Source organism: Heterodontus francisci, chromosome 1, assembly GCF_036365525.1.
Source record: "Heterodontus francisci isolate sHetFra1 chromosome 1, sHetFra1.hap1, whole genome shotgun sequence".
Lineage (NCBI taxonomy): Eukaryota > Metazoa > Chordata > Chondrichthyes > Heterodontiformes > Heterodontidae > Heterodontus > Heterodontus francisci.
The window spans coordinates 88,337,294-88,363,020 of NC_090371.1; the positions used below are offsets into that span (position 1 = coordinate 88,337,294).

Consider the following 25,727-nt stretch of genomic DNA (forward strand, 5'->3'; position numbering starts at 1 on the left):
GCCCAACGGGACAATTTCTATCGAGATGCCCTGCTATTTCTTCCTTGATAATAGACTCGAGCATCTTCCCCACTACAGAGGTTAAGCTAACCTCTAAGCTATAATTCCCCATCTTTTGTTTACCTCCCTTTTTAAACAGTGGCGTCACATCTGCTGTTTTCCAATCTGCTGGGACTACCCCAGAGTCCAGCGAATTTTGGAAAATTACCGCCAGTGCACCTGCTATTTCTCCCGCCATCTCTTTTAGTACCCTGGGATGCATTCCATCAGGGCCAGGAGACTTATCAATGCTTAGCTCCATTAACTTGCCCAACACTACGTCTTCTGTAATAACGATTGTTCCCATGTCCTCACCTACGTTCGTCTCTTTGTCAATTACTGGCATGTTATTAATGTCCTCCACTGTGAAGACCGATACAAAATACCTGTTCAATGCCTCAGCCATTTCATCATATCCCATAACTAAATTCTCCTTCTCATCCTCTAAAGGACCAACGTTTACTTTAGCCACTCTTTTTCGTTTTATATATTTTTAGAAACTTTTGCTATCAGTCTTTATATTCTGTGCTAGTTTTTTCTCATGTTCTATCTTACTTTTCTTTATAGCTCTTTTTGTGACTTTCTGTTGACCTTTAAAGTTTTCCCAATCTTCTAGTTTCATGCTGTTTTTGGCCACTTTTTATGCCTTCTCTTTCAATTTGATAGCCTCCCTTATTTCCTTTGACACCCATGGCAGATTACCCCTTTTCTTCCAGTCCTTCCTTTTCACTGGAATATGCTTTTGCTGAGCACTTTGAAAAATTGCTTTGAAAGTCCTCCACTACTCATCAACTGTCCCACCGTAAAATCTTTGTTTCCAGTCTATTTTAGCCAAGTCCTCCCTCATTCTATTGTAGTCCCCTTTGTTCAAGCGCAGGACCCTGGTATTGGATTTTATCTTCACACTCTCCATCTGTATTTTAAATTCAACCATACTGTGATCACTCCTTCCAAGAGGATCCCTAACCATGAGGTCATTAATTATTCCTGTCTCATTACACAGGACTAGATCTAGGATAGCTTGCTCCCTCGTCGATTCCATTACATACTGTTCAAGAAAACTATCACGGATACACTCAACGAACTCCTCCTCAAGGCTACTCTGACTGAGCTGGTTCAACCAATCTACATGTAGATTAAAATCCCCCATGATAATTGCCGTACCATTTTTACAGGCATTAGTTATTTCTTTGTTTATTGCCCGCCCCAATTTGATGTTATTTGGTGGCCTATAGACTACGCCTATCAATGACTTTTTCTTCTTAGAGTTTCTAATTTCCACCCAAATGGATTCAGCCTCATTCTCCAAAGAGTCAAAGAGTCAGATGCCACTCGAAGTCTCTCCAGGCAAGTTTGATAATCAGTCTGTGATGGGTAGGTGCTCAAGGCAATTCATCTGCATCAGGCATCACAGATCTCCCAGCAAAAGGTGTAGCAATAGGTCTACTTGGATTTCTAAGCAGCAGTCCAACAGTAGAAACTTTGAGATTTCAGGAGCTTGCAAAAATATAACAATGTAACAGGACTCACACTTGAGGTAGAGATTGTTTTAGAGACTGGAGACTACCTTCAGCAATGCAGATTTCCTATCAGCAAAGGAACCTTTCTCCAAAGCAGTAATTCTCCACAGAGCATTGCAACTCCACTTCCTGGGTCTTTTCTCTCTCTTCAGGCATAACCAGCAACAAAGGTTTTAGCTTCCATGCCTTCGATTTGCAACTCCTTCAAAGTTGTTGTAGGAACATGAAGAAAATAGAGTTTCCCTTGATACAGGAATTATTTTTCAATAGAAAGAGTTTCTGGGCTGTCTTCCTACCCCTTCTAGCAGCAAACTAGTCTTTTGATTTCTTTGAGAGAGTTCTCTTGTTTTGGTCTCCAGAACAAGTTCCAGCCAACAACTGGTCATTTCTTGCAAAAAGAGAAACTAAAAAATGCCCCAGCAGCCAGTCATGTGACAGTCATTTCTCTATGCTGAGTGGCTTGGAAAAACAGATTGCCTTGCTGTCTGTGCCCCATCCAGTTCAGCATTCACTGTTCTCGGAGAAAGCCTTTTCTCAGTCTTCAAGGTAGACACCTCTTGTTTTTTTTTAAACAAAGCACTTGTAACAATGGTTGTCATTCAGCATTTCTCTGCAACACAGTAATTTATAGAAATGCATAAGTGCCTGGATAGTGAAAATACAGCAGAAGTATTCAGAGTTTCTCCTCTCAATGTAGCTTTTATAGCTTAATGGCTAAGGTCAACTTGTCATTTTCATTTCATACTTTTGCTTTAAAACTTCATTTTCACAATTATGTCAGTGAAAGGTTGCGTGGCATCATGTTTTTATACAGTTGTTCGGAATTGCCTCACAGATTAGAAATTATTGCTAACAATATCATTGCATGAATGCTAAAAATGTTTTTCACCTATTTTAATGGAGATTCTAACCCAGGTTAATCTCTTCATTAAATTTACAGATGGAGGAATGTCATATGAGCAAGTTATTATCACCAACAGTCATTTCCAGGCTATATTTTCAGTTTTCTCTTTGAATGAAATCAGCTTTTCATTCATGCCTTTGAGCTGTTAATGCTTTCCAATGCTGAAATTTGATTAGTTTGGAAGTAATAAATACACAAGGGCTGGAATTTTACATCGTGGCAAAGGCCCCACGCACCGGCTAAAAGGTTGGGATGAGCCCTCCTTTACTGGGCCTGGAAGCCACACAGCAATTTTTGCGTGGCCCAGGCCCTTAATTGGCCTTGGTCAGGGCTTCCGCCCCTCTGAGGCAGGAAGTCGAACCTCCAGGAGCTGCCAGCTAATCAGAGGGCCTGCAGCTCCTCGGTCCCAGCAGTGCTACCGGGAGCGGTGGCCACTGCTGGGACTGCACCTAGCAAGGAGAGCAAGAGGGAAGCCAGCACCAAAATGTGAGCAGCTGGGCCCCGGCGAGGAGAATGGGGGTCGATTAACGGGGAATGGGGGGGGTGGCGAGAGGTGCTGCAGCAGGGGCGGCTTATGCCGTGTTGGGGGGCCCTTCGTGCACACAGGATGCCCGATCAGGAGGGTCCCCAGCCCACAAGGAGGCCACCAAGTTTTACTGGGTGGTCTCCTCAGGTACAGAAATGCTGAGAATATACCAGTAACAGTGGGAGGAGGCCATTAATGTCAATTAATTGGCTATTTAAAGGCCTCAATTGGCCTGGAGTGGGCAGGCCATTTTCAGCCGCTACTGGGAAAATGGCAGCAGGGGCTGGTAGGCAACGGGAACAGCAACCCCCACTGCCTCCAATTTGATTTTATGCTCCCCCACTGCCTCCAGTCCGCTCCTGGCGCAGGAGGGAGGGGGCGTAAAATTCCAGCCAAGGTATGAAATGGTAATTTATTTTTTTTATTCATTCACGGGATGTGGGCGTCGCTGGCCAGGCCAGCATTTATTGCCCATCCCTAATTGCCCTTGAGAAGGTGGTGGTGAGCTGCCTTCTTGAACTGCTGCAGTCCATGTGGGGTAGGTACACCCACAGTGCTGTTAGGAAGGGAGTTCCAGGATTTTGACCCAGCGACAGTGAAGGAACGGCGATATAGTTCCAAGTCAGGATGGTGTGTGACTTGGAGGGGAACTTGCAGGTGGTGCTGTTCCCATGCATTTGCTGCCCTTGTCCTTCTAGTTGGTAGAGGTCGCGGGTTTGGAAGGTGCTGTCGAAGGAACCTTGGCGCATTGCTGCAGTGCATCTTGTAGATGGTACACACTGCAGCCACTGTGCGTCGGTGGTGGAGGGAGTGAATGTTTGTAGATGGGGTGCCAATCAAGCGGGCCGCTTTGTCCTGGATGGTGTCGAGCTTCTTGAGTATTGTTGGAGCTGCACCCATCAAGGCAAGTGGAGAGTATTCCATCACACTCCTGACTTGTGCCTTGTAGATTGTGGACAGGCTTTGGGGAGTCAGGAGGTAGTTACTCGCCTCAGGATTCCTAGCCTCTGACCTGCTCTTGTAGCCAGGGTATTTATATGGCTACTCCAGTTCAGATTTTGGTCAGTGGTAGCCCCTAGGATGTTGATAGTGGGGGATTCAGCGATGGTAATGCCATTGAATGTCAAGGGGAGATGGTTAGATTCTCTTTTGTCGGAGATGATCATTGCCTGGCACTTGTGTGGCGCGAATGTTACTTGCCACTTATCAGCCCAAGCCTGGATATTGTCCACGTCTTGCTGCATTTCTGCACAGACTGTTTCAGTATCTGAGGAGTTGCGAATGGTGCTGAACATTGTGCAATCATCAGTGAACATCCCCACTTCTGACCTTATGATTGAAGGAAGGTCATTGATGAAGCAGCTGAAGATGGTTGGGCCTAGGACACTACCCTGAGGTACTCCTGCAGTGATGTCCTGGAGCTCAGATGATTGACCTCCAACAGCCACAACCATCTTCCTTTGTGCTCGGTATGACTCCAGCCAGTGGAGGGTTTTCCCCCATGATTCCCATTGACCTCAGTGTTGCTAGGGCTCCTTGATGCCATTCTCAGTCAAATGCTGCCTTGATGTCAAGGGCAGTCACTCTCTCCTCACCTCTGGAGTTCAGCTCTTTTGTCCATGTTTGAACCAAGGCTGTAATGAGGTCAGGAGCTGAGTGGCCCTGGCGGAACCCAAACTGAGCATCACTGAGCAGGTTGTTGCTAAGCAAGTGCCGCTTGATGGCACTGTTGATGACACCTTCCATCACTTTACTGATGATTGAGAGTAGGCTGATGGGGTGGTAGTTGGCCGGGTTGAAATTGTCCTGCTTTTTGTGTACAGGACATACCTGGGCAATTTTCCACATTGCAAGGTAGATGCCAGTGTTGTAGCTATACTGGAACAGCTTGGCTAGGGGCGTGGCAAGTTCTGGAGCACAGGTCTTCAGTACTATTGCCGGAATATTGTCAGGGCCCATAGCTTTTGCAGTATCCAGTGCCTTCAGTCGTTTCTTGATATCACGTGGAGTGAATCGAATTGGCTGAAGTTTGGCATCTGTGATGCTGGGGACCTCAGGAGGAAGCTGAGATGGATCATCAACTCGGCACTTCTGGCTGAAGATTGTTGCAAATGCTTCAGCCTTATCTTTCGCACTGATGTGCTGGGCTGCCCCATCATTGAGGATGGGGATATTTGTGGAGCCACCTCCTCCAGTTAGTTGTTTAATTGTCCACCACCGTTCACGGCTGGATGTGGCAGGACTGCAGAGCTTAGATCTGATCCGTTGGTTATGGGATCGCTTAGCTCTGTCTGTCGCATGCTGCTTACGCAGTTTGGCATGCAAGTAGTCCTGTGTTGTAGCTTCACCAGGTTGACACCTCATTTTGAAGTATGCCTGGTGCTGCTCCTGGCTAGCCCTCCTGCCCTCTTCATTGAACCAGGGTTGGTCTCCTGGCTTGATGGTAATGGTAGAGTGGGGGATATGCCGGGCCATGAGCTTACAGATTGTGGTTGAGTACAATTCTGCTGCTGCTGATGGCCCACAGCGCCTCAAGGATGCCCAGTTTTGCATTGCTAGATCCGTTCGAAATCTATCCCATTCAGCACGGTGATAGTGCCACACAACACAATGGACGGTATCCTCAATGTGAAGGCGGGACTTCGTCTCCACAAGGACTGTGCAGTGGTCACTCCTACCAATACTGTCATGGACAGATGCATCCGCGGCAGGCAGATTGGTGAGGACGAGGTCGAGTATGTTTTTCCCTCGTGTTGGTTCCCCCACCACCTGCCGCAGACCCAGTCTAGCAGCCATGTCCTTTTGGACTCGGCCAGCTCGGTCAGTAGTGGTGCTACTGAGCCACTCATGGTGATGGACATTGAAGTCCCCCACCCAGAGTACATTTTGTGCCCTTGCCACACTCAGTGCTTCCTCCAAGTGGTGTTCAACATGGAGGAGTACTGAGGCATCAGCTGAGGGAGGGCAGTAGGTGGTAATCAGTAGGAGGTTACCTTGCCCATATTTAACCTGATGCCATGAGACTTCATGAGGTCCGGAGTCGATGTTGAGGACTCCCAGGGCAACTCCCTCCCTACTCTATACCACTGTGCCACCACCTCTGCTGGGTCTGTCTTGCCGGTGGGACAGGACGTACCCGGGGATGGTGATGGCAGTGTCTGGGACATTGTCTGTTAGGTATGATTCCGTGAGTATGTCTATGTCAGGCTGTTGCTTGACTAGTCTGTGGGACTGCTCTCCCAACTTTGGCACAAGCCCCCAGATGTTAGTAAGGAGGACTTTGCAGGGTCGACAGGGCTGCGTTTGCCGTTGTTGTTTCCGGTGCCTAGGTCGATGCCGGGTGGTCCGTCTGGTTTCATTCCTTTTTATTGACTTCGTAGCGGTTAGGTACAACTGAGTGGCTTGCTAGGCCATTTCAGAGGGCATGTAAGAGTTAACCACATTGCTGTGGGTCTGGAGTCACATGTAGGCCAGACCAGATAAGGACAGCAGATTACCTTCCCTGAAGGACATTAGTGAACCAAATGGGTTTTTACAACAATCGACAATGGTTTCATGGCCATCATTAGACTAGTTTTTTTTAATTCCAGATTTTTAAAAAAAATTAAATTCAAATTCCACCTTCTGCTGTGGTGGGATTCGAACCCATATCCCCAGAGGAATACCCTGGGTCTCTGGGTTACTAGTCCAGTGATAATACCACTACGCCACCACCTACCCTATCATCAGCAAAACATCCCCACTTCTGACCTTATGATTGAAGGAAGGTCATTGATGAAGCAGCTGAAGATGGTTGGGCCCAGGACACTACCCTGAGGAACTCCTGCAGTGATGTCCTGGAACTGAGATGATTGACCTCCAACAACCACAGCCAACTTCCTTTGCGCCAGATATGACTCCAACCAGCAGAGAGTTTTCCCCGTTTCCCATTGACTCCAGTTTTGTTAGGGCTCCTTGATGCCATTCTCGGTCAAATACTGCCTTGATGTCAAGGGCAGTCACTCTCGCCTCACCTCTGGAGTTCAGCTCTTTTGTCCATGTTTGAACCAAGGCTGTAATGAGGTCAGGAGCTGAGTGGCCCTGGCGGAACCCAAACTGAGCATCACTGAGCAGGTTATTGCTAAGCAAGTGCCGCTTGATGGCACTGTTGATGACACCTTCCATCACTTTACTGATGATTGAGAGTAGACTGATGGGATGGTAATTGGCCGGGCTGGACTTGCCCTGCTTATAGTATACAGGACATACCTGGGCAATCTTCCACATTGTTGGGTAGATGTCAGTGTTGTGGCTGTACTGGAACAGCTTGGCTAGGGGCGCAGCAGGTTCTGGAGCACAGGTCTTCAGTACTATCACCAGAATGTTATCAGGGCCCATCGCCTTCAGTTGTCTCTTGATATCATGCGGAGTAAATCGAATTGGCTGAAGACTGGCATTTGTGATGCTGGGGACTTCAGGAGGCGGCAGAGATGGATTATCAGCTTGGCATTTCTGGCTGAAGGTTGTTCCAAATATTTCAGCCTTATCTTTTGCACTGATGTGCTGGGCTCCCCTCTCATTGAGGAAGGGGATATTTGTGGAGCCACCTCCTCCAGTTAGTTGTTTAATTGTCTACCATTCACAACTGGATGTGGCAGGACTGCAGAGTTTAGATCTGGTCCGTTGGTTATGGGATTGCTTAGCTCTGTGTATCGCATGCTGTTTGTCATGCAGGTAGTCCTGGATTGCAGCTTCACCAGGTTGACACCTCATTTTGAGGTATGCCTGGTACTGCTCCTGGCATGCCCTCCTGCTCATGTCATTGCTGTGACCCGTGGAGAAGTGCACTCCTCCCGCCTCGGTCGCAACAACTGTCTGTATCGGGCATTGTTCAATCAACTCTGCCTGACGCTTGACTGGCTTATTCCCAATGTCAAAAGAACAGCCTTACTGTATTGCTGATGCTTTTATTTCTTACACCGGCCACCGTCTCAAGCCCATTTGAGTAAGACAGGCAATTAGTGTTGAATTATGAAATAAAGTTCATACAGTCCATAACCCATTTTATATGTAATTTTTAGAGCCACAAGAGTGGGCAACTTCCAACCTATCACTTGATCAGATTGAAATCCACATTTTAAAGGTGAAAGATCGACATGCTATTCCATTAAACTACTTAGTTCTCTTTTATTTCTATACTCTCTGGAGTTTGGAAGAATGAGATGTGGTCTCACAGAAACATATAATATTCTGAGGAGGTTTGAAAGGGTAGATGCTGAGAGACTATTTCTCTGCCTGGAGATTCTAGAACTAGAGGGGCACAGTCTCAGCACAAGGGGTTGACCATTTAGGACTGAGGTGAGGAGAAATTTCTTCATTCAGAGGGTTGTGAATCTTTGTAATTCTCTTCCTCAGAGGGCTGTGCACGCTCAGTCATTCAAAATATTCAAGGCTGAGATCAATAAGTTTTTGAACTCTAAGGGAATCAAGGGATATGGGGATCAGGTGGGAAAGTGGAGTTGTGGTCCAAGATTAGCCATGATCGTATTGAATGACACAAGAAGCTCAAGGGGCCATATGGCCTATTCCTGTTTCTTTTTCTTTTGTTCTTAAGGAAACCTAGTAGAATTGAAGTCAGTGGGAATCTGAGTGAAAACTCTCCACTGGCTTGAGTCATAGCACAAAGGATGATGGTTGTGGTTGCTGGAGGCCAGTCATCTCAGCCCTGGGACATTGCTGCAGGTGTTCCTTTGCGTAGTGTCCTAGGCCCAACCATCTTCAGCTGCTTCATCAATAACCTTCCTTCCATTATAAGGTCAGAAGTGGGGATGTTTGCTGATGATTGCACAGTGTTCAGTACCATTCGCAACTCCTCAGATAATGAAGCAGTCGTGCCTGCATGCAGCAAGACCTGGCCAACATTCAGGCTTGGGCTTATAAGTGGCAAGTAACATTCGCGCCACACAAGTGCCAGGCAATGACCATCTTCAACAAAAGAGAACCTAACCATCTCCCCTTGACTTTCAATGGCATTACCATCGCTAACCACCACCCCACCCCCCCACCCATCATCAGATTCCTGGGGCTTACCACATAAGTACAGTGAATTCAAGAGCAGACCTGAGGTTGGGAATTCTGTGGCGGGTATCTCACCTGACTCCCCAAAGCCTGTCCACCGTCTAAAACACGCAAGCCAGGAGTGTGATTGAATACTCTCCACATGCCTGGACATGTGCGGCTCCAAGCACACTCAAGAAGCTCGACACTATCCAGGCTAAAGCAGCCCGCTTGATTGGTATCCATTTCAGCACCTTAAACGTTCACTCATTCCTTCAGTGGCGCACAGTGGCAGCAGTGTGTACCATCGACAAGATGCACTGCAGCAATGCACCAAGGCTCCTTAGACAGCACCTTGCAAACCCGCGACTTCTACCACCTAGAAGGATAGCTGATGCATCAGAACACCACCACCTGCAAGTTCCCCTCCAAGTCATATGCCATCCTGACTTGGAACTATACCAGCGTTCCTTCGCTGTCACTGGATCAAAATCCTGGGACTCCCTCTCTAACAGCACTATGGGTGTACCTACACTACATGGACTACTCACCACCACCTTCTCACAGGCAATTAGGGATGGACAGTAAATGCTGGCTTTGCCAGTGATGTCCACATCCCATGAATAATAAAAAAATTTGGCTTGGTCGATAGATTGAGGTAGTTTCTTTGAAAATTAATGATATTTAAGATTGTTTTTGATCCTAAAGATAATATTGTTTAGTCCTTAGTTTAGTTCCAGTTCTTGTAGTAGTCTTGGTAGTGGGAAGCGTAGGAGTTTTTGTCTCATGTATTTTTACAAAAGTGTCTCTAAATCTCTGACAGAGAAGGCTTAAGATTATATGCCTACTCTAGCCTGAAAAAGACAGATAAAAGCATTTCAGTTTGATGTACAAGCTTCCTTGTGATCAAAGTTAAGTCAGATACCAGCAAGAAGGTACATGTACCCAAGAGCAGAGTATCCAGGAGGAATGTACAGCACCATTACTGACAGAGGTTTCTCACTGTGACATCCTAGAAGGTTAAAATAAGTAGGTGTCAAATGTGGCTGAGTGGTAGCACTGTCACCTCTGAGTCAGAAGGCTGTGTTCAAGTCCTACTCCAGAAACATGAAAGCAGAGTCTAGCCTTCAGTTCAGTACTAAGGGAACGTTGTACTTTCAAATGTGCCATTTTTTTCGATGAGACATTAAACTGAGGCCCCATCGCAAGCCAGTATTGAAAGAGAAGGGGAGTTTTCCTGAAGTGCTGGCCAACATTTATCCCTCAAGCAACATCACGAAAGAAAACTGAAAATGCTGGAAATACACAACAGGTCTGGCAGCATCAATGGATACAGAAACAGATTTAATGTTTACAGGTCTGTGACCTTTCATCAGAGGTTCTATATTGTGAGACCATGCTATGGGCAAATTGGCTGTTGTGTTTCCGTACCTCAACGGTGACTACACTTCAAAAAATACTTCATTGGTTGTAAAGTGCTTTTGGACATGAAGGGTGCTGTATAAGTGCACCTGAACTGCAAAGCAGGGTTATCTCATCTGACGGAAGTTAGCTCCAACAAAGCAACATTTCCTTAGTCCTTCATTGATTGTGGGCCTAAATAATGTATTCAAACCATTAAAACTGTTAAATTTTGACCCACTTCCCTTCCTCCCAAACTCGCTCTGTCTGCTGATAATTTCTTAGAAGTTGCATTCTAAAAATCCTTCAGCCTCCCCTATGCGACTGAGTATCCTGAGTGAGCCAAACTAACACTGTTTAGAAGTTAAAAACAAAAAATGCTGGAAATACTCAGCAGGCCTGGCAGCAACAGCAAAGAGAGGAACAGAGTTCACATCTCAGTTCGATGATCCGACATCAGAACTGGCGATCATCAACCTGAGCATTGGCTGGAATTTTACAACCCCACCCCCCCACACTTCCCACACACAGAAGCGGGCTGGGGGGGGTGGTAAATTTGAATGGGAGGCGGGTGGTGTTAGTCCTGTCGCCTTCCTGCCCCCCATTGCAATTTTACATGGGGCAGCGGTGGCAAGAAACAGCCCACTCGTCCCAGGCCAATTAAGGCCCTTAAATGGCCGATAAACTGCCACTTAAGGGTCTCCTCCCACCGCCGCTGGTATATTACCAGCGGCAAGGCTCAGGATGCCCAGGAGTCTGCTCAGTAAAACCTGGCGGCATCTTTGCGGGCTGGAGCATGGCGCTCCTTATCGGGGACCCTGTGCCCCACAGAGGGCCCCCATCCAGTCCAACCGCCCCCACTGCACTACATTTCCACCCACCCTCCGACCCACCTCCCCCACTTGTCTTTCCGGGGCCTGGCCAATTGTCCCCAGCGAGGCCCCATAAACTTACCTTTTTCCCGGGGCAGGCATCCATCTTGCTCCTCCCTGGTTGCAGTCCAGCAGTGGCCACGGCTTCTGGTAGCTCTGCTGGCATTGAGAGCTGCAGGCCCAGTGATTGGCCGGCAGCTTTTGGAGGCAGGACACCTTGCCTCAGAGGGGCAGAAGTCACGTCTGAGGCCAGTTAAGGGCCTGGGCCACGTAAACTCATAGCATGGCTCCAAGGCTCGCCCCCGACTTTTTGGCTGGCGAGCGGGGCCTCCCGCCCAATGTAAAATCCCGCCATTAACTGTTTCTCTGCAGATGCTTCCAGACCTGCTGAGTATTTCCAGCATTTTCTGTTTTTTTTTTATCAGATTTCCAGCAACTGCAGAATTTTGCTGTTGTATTACTGTTTAGAAATTTCCACTTACTTGTAACACAGAATGCAACTAATTCAGTATATCTCAAGTGATCTCAAGTGCTACTTAACTGTGAGCCAAGACTGGATACTTGTCATATAAATCTCTCCTTTGGTCCCGAGGTGCCATCCTGCTCTTGGAGTACTGTACTTTTGCTTTGTAATTGATCATCAGGTGTGTGCATAAGTGCAGAAAGACTGTTTACTGTCCTGTGGCATAGTACTTGACCTCAGCTTAAAGATCTGCTACCCGACGACAAGCTTGGTATTTGCATTTGCTTTTTTAACATAACGAAAATCAATTTATTTGTTCCTGCTAATGTTGTAGCTGCCAAATTTTACATCACTCTGGAACATATTTCCTTGTTTTTTATGTGATTGGAATTTTGCATGATCTATTGCAAAATAACACATTGAGCAAGATTTTAATTCCACTACTAATATTACACCGAAAACTGACCTAAGTGTTGTGATAGTAAAAATAGGTATAGTTTTCCAAGACTTGCAGTTCTACAGCTTGAGAAATGCATGACGAGTGGAGTTCAAAAGACTAGGACAATGTAGAGCTTTACTGTAACAGGAGTTCTGCCTTGAGGTGCATTTGCCCTCAAATACCCAAGGGATTAGAAATTTTGTGTTTGATTGCATTAAATTTTTAAGAGAAAACCGTTTCATTAGTTGGAACTAGCAGGTTGTATAATGTGAGGTACCTCTATATTATGAGAGGTCCTGAAGTCCTGGGATGATCACACACCTATTGAAGTGTCTGACTGCTCGCACGTCGGCTCAAGATTTCTGAGTTTGAGAAGTAGCTGGGGTCACTCCTTCACCTGGGGGACGCTGAAGGGTTCCTGTAATGCACATTGCAAGAGTTAGTCCACCTGCAGGCAGAACTACTTTGTGAGGAAGGGAAATGGGTGATTGTGGACTTGGATAATCGTGTGGAATTGCTGACTTAGAACTATATTGCCGTTCCTTCACCGTCACTGGGTCAGTGAATCTGGGACTGCCTAATAGCATTGTGGTTATAGTTGTACCAGATGAACTGCAGTGGTTCAAGAAGGCAGCTCACCACCACCTTCGAGGACAATTAGGGATGGGCAACAAATACTGGCCTTGCCACCAACGCTCACATCCCATCAAAGAATTTTTAAAAATTTGGAAATGGGCCGATAATGTGTCCATTAAAATAGAGAGAAGAGACAGTGCAGGGGTCCCCTGAATGTCAAATTGACAACCAAGTATTATAGAATAGTGCAGCATAGAAGGAGACCATTTGGCCCATCATGTCTGCAACAGTTCTTTCGAAGAGAAATCCAATTAGACCCACTCCTTCCCTTTTTCCCCATCTCTGATATTTTTTTCGCCTTCCTGTATTTATCCAATTCCCTTTTGAAGGCTACTATTGAATCTGTATTCACCACCCTGCCAGGCAGTGCATTCCAAATTGTCAAGTACTCAAAACTGAATAGCTGGGATAATGATAACTCAGAGGATCATAGGAATAGGAGATGGCCGTTTAGCCCCTTGAGCCTGTTTTGCCATTTAATGAAATCATGGCTGATCTGCGACCTAACTCTATATATTGGCCTTTGCTCCATATCCCTTCTATACTGGCCTTTGCTCCATATCCCTTAATACCTTTGCTCAACAAAAATCTATCAATCTCAGATTTTAAATTTACATTTGATCTAGCATCTATAGCTGTTTGCAGAAGAATTCCAAAATGTTACCCTCTGTATGTAGAAGTGTTTCCAAATTTCACTCCTGAAAAGTCTGACTCTAATTTTTAGATTATGCCCCCCAGTCTAGACTCCCCAACCAGTAGAAATATTTTCACTCTATCTACTCTACTCTATCTGCTCCCCCTAATATCTTGAAAACTTTAATCAAATCATCTCTTAACCTTCTAAATTCCAGGGAGTACATCCTGAAACTCTCCTCGTAATTTAACACTTAGAGTCCAGATATCATTCTGGTAAATCTGCGCTGCGTTCCCAAGGCCAGTATATCCTTCCTCAGGTATGATGCCCAATGTCCCCTCTAATTTTCATCAAACAACATGTCCCTTCTGCTGTCCGCAATGGGCAAGGTACAGGCCATACCCAACCAGCCCATGCTTGTAAAACTCAAAGCACAGTGTCCAATATTAGATGAAATTCCGTGATTGGACAGCACTTGCTAAATAATTCTCAGTGTGCTAAGACTTATGCTGACAACCAATTTAAGATTTTCAGTCGGGCAGGCAGTGTGGCACATTAGTGCATGCTGGAAGCTACATATATGAATGCACAGGGCCCTGTTCTTTGCAGACAGAAAGAAAATATCACAGAATCACAGAATAATACAGTGCAGAAGAGGCCCTTCAGCCCATCGAGTCTGCACGGATGCATTAAAACACCTGACCTGTCTACCTAATCCCATTTGCCAGCACTTGGCCCATAGCCTTGAATGTTATGACGTGCCAAGTGCTCATCCAGGTACTTTTTAAAGGATGTGATACAACCTGCCTCTACCACCCTCCCAAGCAGGGCATTCCAGACCGTCATCACCCTCTGGGTAAAAAAAGTTCTTCCTCAAATCCCCCTTAAACCTCCTGCCCCTCACCTTAAACTTGTGACCCCTTGTAACTGACCCTTCAACTAAGGGGAAGCTGCTCCCTATCCATGACCCTCAATCTTGTACACCTCGATCAGGTCACCCCTCTGTCTTCTCTGCTCCAGCGAAAACAACCCAAGCCTATCCAACCTCTCTTCATAGCTTAAATGTTCCATCCCAGGCAACATCCTGGTGAATCGCCTCTGCACCCCCTCCAATGCAATCACATCCTTCCTATAATGTGGCGACCAGAATTGCACACAGTACTCCAGCTGTGGCCTTACCAAAGTTCTGTACAACTCCAACATGACCTCCCTGCTTTTGTGATCTATGCCTCGATTGATAAAGGCAAGTGTCCCATATGCCTTTTTCACCACCTTATTAACCTGCCCTTCTGCCTTCAGGGATCTATGGACAAACACGCCAAGGTCCCTTTGTTCCTCAGAGCTTCCCAGTGTCAGGCCATTCATTGAATACTTCCGTCTCACATTACTCCTTCCAAAGTGTATCATCTCACACTTTTCAGCGTTAAATTACATCTGCCACTTTTCTGCCCATTTGACCATCCCGTCTATATCTTCTTATAACCTAAGACACTCCACCTCACTGTTAACCACTCTGCCAATCTTTGTGTCATCTGCAAAATTACTGATCCTACCCCCCACATAGTCATCTATGTTGTTTACATGAATGACAAGCAATAGGGGACCCAGCACAGATCCCTGTGGTATGCCACTGGACACTGGCTTCCAGTCACTAAAACAGCCGTCTGTCATCACTGTTTCCTACAGCTAAGCCAATTTTGAATCCACCATATCAAGTTACCTTGTATCCCATGTGCATTTGCTTTCTTGATAAGTCTCCCATGTGGGACCTTGTCAAAGGCTTTGCTGAAATCCATGTAAACTACATCAACTGCACTACCCTCATCTACACACCTGGTCACATGCTCAAAAAATTCAATCAAATTTGTTAGACATGACCTCCCTCTGACAAAGCCATGCTGACTAATCCTAATCAAATTTTGCCTCTCCAAGTGGAGATAGATTCTCTCCTTCAGAATTTTCTCCAATAGTTTTCCTACCACTGACTTGAGACTCACTGGTCTGTAGTTCCCTGGCTTAACTCGACAACCTTTCTTAAATAAAAACAAGAAATGCTGGATTCACTCAGCAGGTCTGGCAGCATCTGTGGAAAGAGAAGCAGAGTTAACGTTTCGGGTCAGTGACCCGAAACGTTAACTCTGCTTCTCTTTCCACAGATGCTGCCAGACCTGCTGAGTGAATCCAGCATTTCTTGTTTTTGTTTCAGATTTCCAGCATCCGCAGTATTTTGCTTTTAACCTTTCTTAAATAGTGGGACCACATTAGCTGTTCTCCAGTCCTCTGGCACCTCCCCTGTGGCCAGAGAGGAATTAAAAATTTGGGTCAGAGCCCCTGCAATCTCCATCCTCACCTCCCACAGCATCCTGGGACACAAATCGTCCGGACCTGGAGATTTGTCCACTTTTAAGCCTTCCAAAACCTCCAATACCTTGTCACTCCCTATGACAATTTGCTCAAGAACCTCACAGTCTCTGTCTCTGAGTTCCATATCTACATCCTCTTTCTCTTGGGTGAAGACAGATGTGAAGTATTCGTTCAACACCCTACCAATGTCCTCTGGCTCCACCCACAGATTTCCCCCTTGGTCCCTAATGGGTCCTACTCTTGCCCTGGTTATCCTCTTCCCATTGATATACTTATAGAATATCTTGGGATTTTCCCTACTTTTACCCGCCAGAGCTTTCTCATATCCCCTCTTTGCTCTCCTAATTGCTTTCTTAAGCTCCATCCTACACTTTCTTTACTCCACTAATGCTTCCATTGATTTTCTCTCCTTGTATTTGCTAAAAGCCTCTCTTTTCCTTCTCATCGCACCCTGAATGTTTCTGGTCATCCATGGTTCTCTGGGCTTGTTGCTCCTACCTGTTACCCTCGAGGGAACATGTTGGGCCTGTACCCTCCCCATTTCCTTTTTGAATGCCCCCCACTGCTCTTCTGTAGATTTCCCAACAAGTAACTCTTTCCAGTCTACCTTGGCCAGATCCTGCCTTATTTTACTAAAATTCGCTCTCCCCCAATCCAAAACCTCTTTTTGCAACTTGTTTATTTCTTTCTCCATAACAAGCTTAAATTGTACCATGTTGTAGTTGCTATCACCAAAATGCACCCCCACGAACACATCAACCACCTGTCCGGCTTCATTCCCCAGAATTAGGTCCAGCACTGCACCCTCCCTTGTTGGATCCTCTACATATTGAACTAAAAAGTTCTCCTGTATACATTTTAAGAACTCCACTCCATCTAAGCCCTTAACACGATGACTATCCCAATTAATGTTGGGAAAGTTGAAATCACCAAATATAATTACCCTATTATTTTTACACACCTCTGCAAATTGCGCACATATTTGCTCCTCAATTTCCCGCTGACTATCTGGGGGTCTATAATAAACACCTGGCAATGTGGCTGTCCCTTTTTTATTCCTAAACTCTACCCAGAAAGCTTCATTTGATGCCCCCTCCAAGATATCGTCTCTCCTTACTGCAGTAACTGACTCCTTAACTAATATTGCAATGCCCCCTCCTCTTTTACCCCCTCCTCTGTCTCGCCTGACAATTCTATATCCCGGGATATTGAGCTGCCAATCCTGCCCCTCCCTCAACCATGGCTCCTTGATGGCTACTATATCACAATTCCACGTGTCTATCATTGCCCTTAACTCATCCGTTTTACCTGCAACACTCCTGGCATTAAAGTAGAGGCCTTCCATCCTGGTCTTATTCCCTTGAAACCTACTGCCGCTATATTCCCTCTGACTTGTTCGCTTTCCTGTGTTTAGCTGTGTCCCTATTCTGCTAGGAGTCTGCATCCCTCCCCCTGACAAATTAGTTTGAACTCCTCCCACCAGCACTAGCAAACCCGCCAGCAAGGATGTTAGTCCCCCTCTGGTTCAGATGTAGACCGTCCCACTTGTACAGGTCCCACCTTCCCCAGAAACAGCCCCAGTGGTCCAGGAATCTAAAACCCTCCCTCCTGCACCAACTCTTAAGCCACGCATTCATCTGCGCTATTCTCCTGTTTCTGTACTCGCTAGCACGTGGCAGTGGGAGTAATCCAGAGATTACAACCTGAGAGGTCCTGCTTTTTAGCCTAACTCCCTGAATTCTTGATGCAAGACCTCATCCCTCTTTCTACCTATGTCATTGGTACCAACATATACCATGACCTCTGCCTTATCACCCTCCCCCTTCAGGATGCACTGCAGCCGTTCACTGACATCCCGGTTCATTCCTCAGGGCAATGCATTGACCAGAGTCAAGCTGCCTGGTTTAAATTTCAAACAAAGCTTGGTAGTTAACTGTCGGTCACCATAAACTGGTGCATTCTCCATGGTAATGCCTCTACCAATCCGAATCCACTTGCCAACCAATTATCACTGTCTTCCCATACAGTATAAATTTATTGCTTTCCCTTACATTGGCACCAGGGAGGCAGAACACCATCCTGGAGTCACGTTGACGGCCACAGTAGCACCTATCTGTTCCCCTGACTATAGAATCCCCTATTACTATTGCTCTTCCTCTCTTTCCCCCTTCCTGTGCAGACAGGCTGCTTGCGGTGCCAGAAGCTTGGCTCTGTCCACACTCCCTGGAGGAACCAGCCTCATCAGCCTCCAAAATGGAATACCGATTTGCAAGCGGGACCCGAGGGGATTCCTAAACTACCTTCCTGATTCTCTTGGACTGCCTGGTGGTCACCCATTCCCTTCCTTCCTCAAGTCCCTTCAGCTGCGGTGTGACCACCTCTATACGTGCTATCCACAATGCTCTCAGTATCGCGGATGCTCCACAGTGTTTCCAGTCGCCGTTCCAGCTCTGAAACCCGAGCTTCCAGGAGCTGCAGCTGGACACACTTCTTGCACACATGCTGGTCCCTGGGACTGAAAATGTTCCTGGATTCTCACATGCAGCAAGAGGAGCAAACCATGGCTTCAAGCTCTCCTGCCATGACTAAACCCTTTAAAGTTAAAACTTTAGAATTTATAATTTAAAAAAACAACTAAGTCTTGCTAAAACAATGACTTACAATTCAATCCACTTTGAAAAATACCCACCAGGACTTACTCACCAGTCAGCTGTGCTCTTTGGAAATTCTCGGCTCCCCTCACTCTGAGGACAGGGAGGAAATGAAAGGAGCTCCTCGCTCCCTCCTCACCGAACTTCCTCACTTACAAAACTTCCACTTTAACACTCTAATGCACCCCAAGTCAGCATTCCAGTGCAAACAAGGTCAGCACTGTAAGATGGCCCACTTTTATCCTGACTGACTCTAGCCCTAGAAAACTGCTTTAAGCCAATTCTGTAATAACAAGGAGCAGCTGCAAGCAGAGCATGAGTACATTGCGCCTGTTTCAGCTAAACAAAATAATTCACAGCCATTCGCTGGTTCATTCCTCAGGGTAATGCATTGACCAATCAGAGTCAAGCTGCCTGGTTTAAATTTCAAACAAAGCTTGGTAGTTAACTGTCAGTCACCATAAACTGGTGCATTCTCCATGGTCATGCCTCTACCAATCCGAATCCACTTGCCAACCAATTAGCACTGTCTTCCCATACAGTATAAATTTATTGCTTTCCCTTACATTGGTATTCTTGCGAGTTGTCCTGATGAGTGCAAGCCAAAAAGCACCGACAAAGTGTCTCTGTTTTCAGCAATAATTTTCTTTTATAGTGCGTGGCTTGTTCATTTCAGTGTGTAGTACCTTTAAATTTGTTTTCCTGGCCATGTGTTCATTGAAGGGGCCTGCACATTACTTTCTGCCGCTGCACATCAACGCACACATGAACCTTAGGGAGAATATTGGTGGTGCCCAGAACTGCTCACAGTAGTGACCTAACCAGTGACAGTGTGGCCTAATCAGGGATTTGTATCGCTGTAGCATAACTTCTGCTTCCTTGTATTCTAGTCCTTTAGATAGCCCTCTTAGAGCAGTATGTTCTAGAGCCAACCAGGGAGCAGGCTATTTAACACCTGGTAATGTGCAATGAAACAGGATTGATCAATATCCTCACGGTAAAGGAGCCTCTAGGCGACAGCGATCATAACATGATAGAATTTCACGTTCAGTTTGAAAGGGAAAAGTGTGAGCCTAAGCCTAGTGTTTTAAACCTAAATAAAGGTAATTATAAGGGCATGATGGCAGAGCTAGCTAAAGTGAACTGGGAAACTAGGTTAAAAGGTAGGACAGTAGAGATGTAATGGCAGACTTTTAAGGATGGTATTTAATTACTCTCAGCAAAGATTTATCCCAGTCAAAAAGAACGACTCTTTGAAAAGGATGCATCATTTGTGGCTAAATAAGAATGTTAAGGATAGTATCAAACACCATGTAAATCTGCAAAGATGAGTGGTAGTTCAGAAGATTGGACAGATTTTAAGCAAAGCATGACTAAAAAAGAAAACTGAGAAAGTAAAGCATGAGAGAAAGATAGCTAGTAATGTAAAAACAGATTGTAAGAGTTTCTACAAGTATTTAAAATAGGAAAATAGTAACTAAAGCTAGTGTTGGTCTTCTGGAGAGTGAGTCTGGGGAATTGATAATGGAAAACAAGGAAATGGTGGAGGCATTGAACAGTTATTTTGTGTCTGTCTTCACTGTAGAAGATTAGATAACTTCCCAAAGATACTTGAAAATCAAGAGGTGAAAGGGAGGGAGGAGCTTAAAACAACCACCATCAATTGGGAAAAGGTGTTGGGAAAACTATTAGACCTAAAGGCTGACAAGTCCCCAGGACCAGATGGCCTGCAACCTAGGATCTTAAAAGAAGTGGGTGCAGAGATAGAGGCATTGGTTATAATCTTCCAAACTTCCTTAGATTCTATGCTGTTTAGCATGCAAGTAATCCTGGGTTGTAGCTTCAGGTTGACACTTCATTTTGAGATATACCTGGTATTGCTCCCAGCATGCCCTCCTGCACTCTTCATTGAACTAGGATTGGTCTCCTGGCTTGATGGTAATGGTAGAGTGTTTAGTTTAGTTTAGTTTAGAGATACAGCACTGAAACAGGCCCTTCGGCCCACCGAGTCTGTGCCGACCATCAACCACCCATTTATACTAATCCTACACTAATCCCATATCCCCACCTGTCCCTATATTTCCCTATCACCTACCTATACTAGGGGCAATTTATAATGGCCAATTAACCTATCAACCTGCAAGTCTTTGGCATGTGGGAGGAAACCGGAGCACCCGGAGGAAAGCCACGCAGACACAGGGAGAACTTGCAAACTCCACACAGGCAGTACCCAGAATTGAACCCGGGTCGCTGGAGCTGTGAGGCTGCAGTGCTAACTACTGCGTCACTGTGCCGCCACACAGTGGGGGATATGCCAGGCCATGAGGTTACAGATTGTGGTTGAGTACAGTTCTGCTGCTGCTGATGGCCCACAGCGCCTCATGGATGCCCAGTTTTGCATTGCGAGATTTGTTCGAAATCTATCCTATTTAGCACAGTGGTAGTGCCACACAACATGATAGAGGGTATCCTCATTGTGAAGGTGGGACTTCGTCTGCACAAGGACTGTGCGGTGGTCACTCCTACCAATACTGTCATGGACAGATGATCTTATCGAATGGCTGAGTAGGCTCGAGGGGCCGAATGGCCTACTTCTGCTTCTAAGTCCTATGTTCCTATATAAAGGTCAGCATTGCAGTAGCCTTTTTGATTAATTATATTTTGTACCTGCTAGAGGTCAGCAACCATAAGCAAAACTATATCGCAAGTAATTGCCAAAGAAGGGGAATGGAGTGTAGAGAGGCAGTAATAGCAGAGTATTCCTTATTTAGAGGAATAGGCAGTCCCAAATGTATGTTGCCTCCTCTGTGTCAGTGTAAAGAGTACCATTGAGTGGATGCAAAAGATTTTAGAAAGGGAAGAGAAGCATCCAAATTCATGATTCATACTGGAATCAGTGACATAGGAAAAAAGAGAATTGACGTCCTGCAAAAGGAGTTTCAGCAACTAGGACAGGAATCAGTAACCTGTGCCTCTGGAGCCCATGCAGCTGATTAACTACTTGTACAGCTCCCGACTTTGATCTATCAAACCCATTTTTTCTCCTCACCAATTTTTAGAAAATAGTTATCGAAATGTGTTTCTAATTTTAAAAGAATATCAGATATCTAAAAAATCTCCTTGGCGATGGATATTTTAACATGTAACAGCTGGAACTTGTGAAATGTTTCATTTCAAAAATATGAAATTCCATCAAACTTGCTTGGATCAAAAGTCATAGCAAGTTACAGTTGCACTGTTTTCCAAGCAAATTGACATCATGCGCCATCGCGTTAATGGCTGATGTGACATTGGAACATAGGAAATAGGAGCAGGAGTAGGCCATTCAGTCTGTCGAGCCTTCTCCGCAATTCAAACAGACCATGGCTGATCATCTACCTCTACACCATTTTTCCCCACTATCCCCATATCCCTTGATGTCATTAGTATCCAGAAATCTATTGATTTCTGTCTTGAACATGCTCAATGATTGAGCTTCCACAGCCCTCTAGGGTAGAAAATTCCAAAGATTCACCACCTTCATCTCAGTCTTAATTGCATTGCCCCTTATTCTGAGACTGTGTCCCCTGGTTCTAGACTCTCCAGCCAGAGGAAACATCCTATCCACATCTAATCCTGTCACGCCCTGTAAGAATTTTGTAAGTTTCAATGAGATCACCTCTTATTCTTTGAAACTCTTGAGAATACAGTCCCAGTTTCTGCAATCTCTCCTCATAAAACAATCCCGCCGTCCCAGGGATTAGTCTGCTGAACCTCCACTGCATCCCCTCTTTGGCAAGTAGATGAGGAGACCAAAACTATATACAATACTCCGGGTGCAGTCTAACCAAGGCTCTAGACAATTGCAGCAAGACATCTTTACTCCTGTACTCAAATCCCCTTACAATGAAGGCCAACATACCTTTAGCCTTCCTAATTGCTTGCTGTACCTGCATACTAGCTTTTAGTGACTCATGAACCAGGACACCCAGGTCCCTTTGGATATCAACACTTCCCAGCCTCTCACCATTTAAGAAATACTCTGCATTTCTGTTTTTTTCTACGAAAGTGGATGCTTATATTCCCTTTGCCATGTTCTTGCCCATTCACTTAACCTATCCATGTTCACTTGAAGCTTCTTTGCATCCTCCTCACAACTTAAATTCCCACCTAATTTTGTGTCATCAGCAAATTTGGAAATATTACATTTGGTCCCCACATCCAAATCATTGATATAGATTGTGAACAGCTGTGGCCCAGTACTGATGCTTGGAGTACCCCACTAGTCACAGCCTGCCAGCTTTAGAATGACCTGTTTATTCCTACTCTCTGTTTCCTGTCTGTTAGCCAATTCTCAGTCTATGCCATTATATTACTCCCAATCCCATGTGCTCTAATTTTGCTCACTAACCTCCCGTATGGGACCTTATCAAACGCCTTCTGAAAATCCAAATACAGCACATCTACTGGTTCTTTATCTATGCTACAAGTAACATCCTCAAAAAACTCCAGTAGGTTTGTCAAACATGATTTCCCTTTCATAAATCCATGTTGACCGTGCCCAATTGTATCATTATTTTCCAAGTAATAAAAGCAAAATACTGTGGATGCTGGAAATCTGAGATCACCCAGTAACCATATCTCTGTAATGACAATTAAATCATACCCATTTACCTCTATTTGTGCCTTCAAATCATCTACCTAGTTGCGAATGCTGCATGCATTCTGATAGAGTGCCCTTAACTTTGTCTTAACATTATTCCTCATTCTGATCCTATTTGATATTTGCCTTCATTTCGTCTGCCTTCTAATTTCGCTTACACTACTTTTCTGCTTCCTGTTAACAGTTTTGCTTCCCTCCAATATGAGCTCCCTCTCAGGTTCCCAACCCCCTGCCAATCTAGTTTAAACCCTCCCCAACAGCACTAGCAAATCTGCCGACGAGGATGTTAGTCCCGGTCCTGCTAAGGTGCAACACGTCCATCTTGTACAGGTCCCACCTACCCCAGAACAGGTCCCATTGCCTCAGAAATCTGATGCCCTCCTCCCTGCACCAATTCTCCAACCATGTGTTCAATCACTCAATCCTCCTATTCCTATGCTCACTAGCACGTGACACTGGGAGTAATCCTGAGATTACTGCTTTTGAGTTGTTGCTTTTTAATTTCTTTCCTAATTCCCTAAACTCTGCTTTCAGGACCGCATCCCTCTTCCTACCTGTGTCATTGGTACCAATGTGGACCACGAACTCTGGCTGTTCACCATCCTCCAGGAGAATGTCCTGCAGCTGCCCTGTGACATTCTTGACCCTGGAACCATCCTAAAGTCATATCTATGGCCACAGAAATGTTTGTCTGTTCTAATTAATGAATCCCCTATCACTATTGCCCTTCCACTCTTCTTTCTCCTCTCCTGTGCAGCTGAGCCACCCGCGGTGCCACAGACTTGGCCCTAGCTGCACTCCTCTGACGAACCATCGCCCTCACTGGTATCCAAAATGGGAAACTGGTTAGCAAGCGAGATCGACTTAGAGGACTCCTGCACTACCTGCCTGGTTCTCTCTGACTGCCTGGCAGTCACCCATTCCCTCTCTGCCTGCACATTCTTAACCTGTGCTGCGACCACCTCCCTCAACGTGTAATCCACGTAGTTCTCTGTCTCACGGTTGTACCACATGTCTCCAGCTGCCAATCAGGTTCTGAAACCCAGAGATCAAGCTTCTGCAGTTGGTGACACTCCCTGCAGATGTGTTTGTGAAGGACACATGGTGCATCCACAAGTTCCCACATACAACAGGAGCACTTTCCACTCAGCCTAGCTGCCCTTCTATACCTTAACTTTACAAATTAATTATTGTCAGTGGAATAAGTAGAATAACTTACCAGTTACTCACCAATCAGCTTCCCCCCGTACCAAAGTAAGACCCAAATACTGGAGGCTGAAAAGGTAGAAAAAGACAAATGAGCACCTCCTTCCCCTTGTCACTGAACTCACTCACACACTAAATTCGCAGCTTCAATTCTGTCAAAGCAGCACTTTCTAATTAGTAATTACGAATAAATTACACTGACTTAAACCTTTGTAATACTAACCTTACCAATTAAAAGGTAGCTATTTGAGGGTTTAAAAAAAACTTTTTCCCTAATTTTCCAGCTATTTACACTCTCTAACAGCAGTTACTCTTACTTAATAGTGTTAATGTTTTTAAACTCCCAGTTGTTTAGACTCCGTGCCTAGGGAACAAATACTCACCAGCCAATCAACTCACTGCTTTCCTGTGATGTCACGGTTTGATTTTTTTTTTTTTCTTCTTTGTTTTTCAAACTCTGGCGTGTAGAGGGAGTCAGTTCTTTGCAGATCTGCCGTTGCCACTGCCGCTCCCGACTACCTCCAGGTAAGTGAAGGCCCCGAGCTTGGATCTTGCATTATACAGTCTCCAGTAGTTGGTTCCTCACAGGTCCGCTGCTGCTGCCGCCGCACCCGACTCTTTCCAGCTGTTGCCCGCTCGCCGATCATGTGAGTCGCTCGCAGATGTACACATCAGTAAAGGAACTAACTGTGGCCCTTATTTTGAGGCTGTTTTGCTACAAACAAAATGTAAATTTCTTAGAGGAAACAGGGGTTTGTGACATTCATCAGTAGTACTGTGTGGAATATAAAGGTCAAGAGACATTTTCTTAAACTGCATTTAATTATGCCAATTTTTTTCAAATTAAATTTAGAGGGGTTGAAATGGCTACAAAGAAGAGTAAAATCGAAGATGAAAATCGAAAATTTCAAAATGCATGGACTGATTCATTCGCATTCATCCCAAATTTGGCTGGCCTCCCTGTGTGTCTTATTTAGAAACATAGAAAATAGGAGCAGGAGTAGGCCATTCGACCCTTCGAGCCTGCTCCGCCATTCATTATGAACATGGCTGATCATCCAACTCAGTAACCTGTTCCCGCTTTCCCCCCATATCCTTTGATCCCTTTCGCCCCAAGAGCTATGTCTAACGCCTTCTTGAAAACATATAATGTTTTGGCCTCAACTGCTTTCTGTGGTAGCGAATTCCACAGGCTCAGCACTCTCTGGGTGAAGTAATTTCTCCTCATCTCAGTCCTTAAAGGTTTACCCCGTATCCTTAGACTATGACCCCTGGTTCTGGACTCCCCCACCATCGGGAACATCCTTCTTGCATCTACCCTGTCAAGTCCTGTTAGAATTTTATAGGTTTCTATGAGATCCCCCCTCACTCTTCTGAACTCCAGCGAATATAAT

General features: G+C 45.5%; 1 protein-coding gene across 11 annotated transcripts in view; it reads left to right on the forward strand.

The window, feature by feature from the left end:
- The window catches only part of rusc2 (RUN and SH3 domain containing 2), a 196,550-nt gene that overhangs the window by 52,548 nt on the left and 118,275 nt on the right, over positions 1-25,727 (forward strand). For 2 of the 11 annotated variants that reach the window (XM_068032734.1, XM_068032735.1), the window contains exon 2: positions 24,802-24,858. The exons of the other annotated variants lie outside the window; for them this stretch is intronic. The gene's annotated coding sequence lies outside the window, so the exon portion shown is untranslated. The remainder of the gene's footprint in view (positions 1-24,801; positions 24,859-25,727) is intronic. 11 annotated transcript variants of the gene reach the window in all.